The sequence below is a fragment of the Octopus sinensis genome, linkage group LG1, assembly GCF_006345805.1.
Source record: "Octopus sinensis linkage group LG1, ASM634580v1, whole genome shotgun sequence".
In the NCBI taxonomy this organism is placed as follows: domain Eukaryota; kingdom Metazoa; phylum Mollusca; class Cephalopoda; order Octopoda; family Octopodidae; genus Octopus; species Octopus sinensis.
This window is the reverse complement of record NC_042997.1, coordinates 30,575,111-30,577,610: the sequence shown is the minus strand read 5'-3', so window position 1 is coordinate 30,577,610 and position 2,500 is coordinate 30,575,111. Positions and strand designations below refer to the sequence as shown.

The following is a 2,500-nucleotide window of genomic DNA, read 5'->3' as shown; positions in this document are numbered from 1 at the left end:
AAAAATGCATTAAAATGGAAAAAAATGATGGTAATTTTTTTTTTTAATCGTAGACTCATCGTAGACGCGCGCTAATACCCAGAAGGGCTCGATATGAATCACGACTATAAGATACCCGGTTTTGGTTAAACTGCACCGCAAAATGTGGGAGTAGTTAGGAATCTAAATCGTAGGAGACAGACACACAACTTGACTTTTATATATAAAGATTATACCGTAAAAATATATTTTGACTTGTCTCAATTGCTAAACGGTCTTTCTTGATCCTCTCGATAGAACTATAACTAAACTTTAAGGTAACAGAGAAATGGTTTGAGAATTTAAGGGTTCGTCACCGGTCACTAACACTGCTTTCGCTCTGTTTAATTACACTATTTTAATTTAAAAAATGTTTTATGCGCCCTAGGCATGGGCCCGGTTTCCCGGTTTCTGTGGCGTGTGTTCCCCCCCCCCTCCCCAGCTGGACGGGACGCCAATCAATCGCAGCGTTATTCAAGAAACAGGAAGAGAGAGTGAGAGAAAGTTTGGGTGAAGGAGTACAACAGGGGTCGCAACCCCCAGCCCCCCTGCCGGAGCCTCGTGGAGTTTTAGGTGATTTTGCTCAATAAACACACACAACGCCCGGTCTGGGAATCGAAACCGCGATGCTCCGACCGCGAGTCCGCTCCCCTAACCACTGGGCCATTGCGCCTCCGCAATTACTATATTAATGTCTCGTAATTGATGCTATGTAAAACACACTTTCTTCCTCATTTGCTCCCAAAGTCTCACATTACCACCTTGGGTTCTATATACAAAGATGGACCTCCCATAAACTAATTCTTTTCCTGACTCTGAATATAATCTGCTGAAAGCGGGGTGCGTCAATTATACCCGTGCGTTTTTTAAACCAACTAATACGGTAAAAATCAAATGCAAAAGAACACTACCACATCAGTGCAAAATCGTTTCGTTATCTTGCAGTGTTGAATTCGATTCCTATCTTGTGTATTTGAGAATATAATCTCAGCTCAAAACCAGAGTTTCTAAGTCATCACAGCTTGTCATGCCATTAGAACTGGATATCACTTTTTTTGTTATGAGCTGTGTATATTTATTGGTTCATGGGTAACTATCCGTTACACGGAGAAATCTTCACGTACCTCTGGCAAGCACTACACATATATCTTAGTGATGGAGGTAGCTCACAACACCTTTGAGCGAACAGCCTTGGTACGAACAAAATGGAGATGGTTGTGTCCAAATGGTATTAAAAACTTGGTTGCAACTTGCATTAATAGGCTTCAAGGTGCAAGGCAAAAGAGAAAAGTGACTGCAAATATACCACCTACACTGCTCTGTAATCGTTGTAAATCGTTGGCAGGACATAAATGTCACATCCGACATAAGCATTATGACTGATAAAGAAAGAGTACGTTGTCTGAGCTTCATACGTCGAAACCGACAGGAGAGTCCATCATATATATATATATATATATAGATAGATATATCACGTAATCACATGACCGACCAGACCATCAGATGTTGTTACACATCGCTGGTCACAATGCGTTCGCATTGTTTTAGCCTTTGAATGACGCCACCCCGCTGGCTAAGCGAGCAGGCCAACAGAAGAAAGAGTGGCGAAAGAGTACAGCAGGGATCATCACCCCCTGCCGGAGCGTCGTGGAGCTTTTAGGTGTTTTCGCTCAATAAACACTCACAACGCCACAACGCCCGGTCTGGGAATCGAAACCGCAATCCTACGACCGCGAGTCCGCTGCCCTAACCACTGGGCCATTGCGCCTCCACACACACATATATATATATATATATAGGCCACAAAACGCTTTACGATGACAAAATAATCGTTATTAGTACAGAAAACGAAGTCATATTAGAGCTATTGAGAGAGACTATGTAGCAACTTGACTCTCAAGAAATAGCGGCCAAATCTCTCTCAAATCAGAGCAAGACTGACGGGATGGATACCGCTGGAATGATCGATTAATTTGACTAATGATCGACTGCAGTTTAAAAGCAACAAGTCATACTTTTCGTACAAAACTGGAAAGTAATGTTTAACACTGAGACCAGATAGCTACGCTGATAAAGATATCAAACTTCGAACCGCATTATCAGGCGCTATGTGATTACCTTGGATAAGGCATGTCAGAAACCACTTACTATAAATTGTCGTTGTTTGGCCCCAAGACGGAACTAACTGAACAAATCTCTGATAAAACATATTCCACCTCGTTTTTTTAAGCATAACCTACCTCAAATTACATCATCATCAATATTTTTCCCTTTCTGTAAGACAGTGGAGTGTAGTTTGTGGAACATTTCGTAACTAATTCTAGAAGCTCCGGTGACGACCTTGAGTGGTCACTTTATCGTTCTAAACAAAGGATGCTTCATAAAATTGATAAGTATTTCGATGTTTTGCCGTACTGAGTTCAATTCTTCCAGTACGAGAGGCAGACCTCGCATCCTACATCCGTTCTATTAGAAAACATTA

General features: G+C 41.7%; 1 protein-coding gene across 1 annotated transcript in view; it reads right to left on the bottom strand.

The window, feature by feature from the left end:
* Positions 1 to 2,500, bottom strand: part of LOC115224103 (A disintegrin and metalloproteinase with thrombospondin motifs 16-like) — a 123,186-nt gene that overhangs the window by 38,604 nt on the left and 82,082 nt on the right. The gene's annotated exons all lie outside the window — the stretch shown is intronic.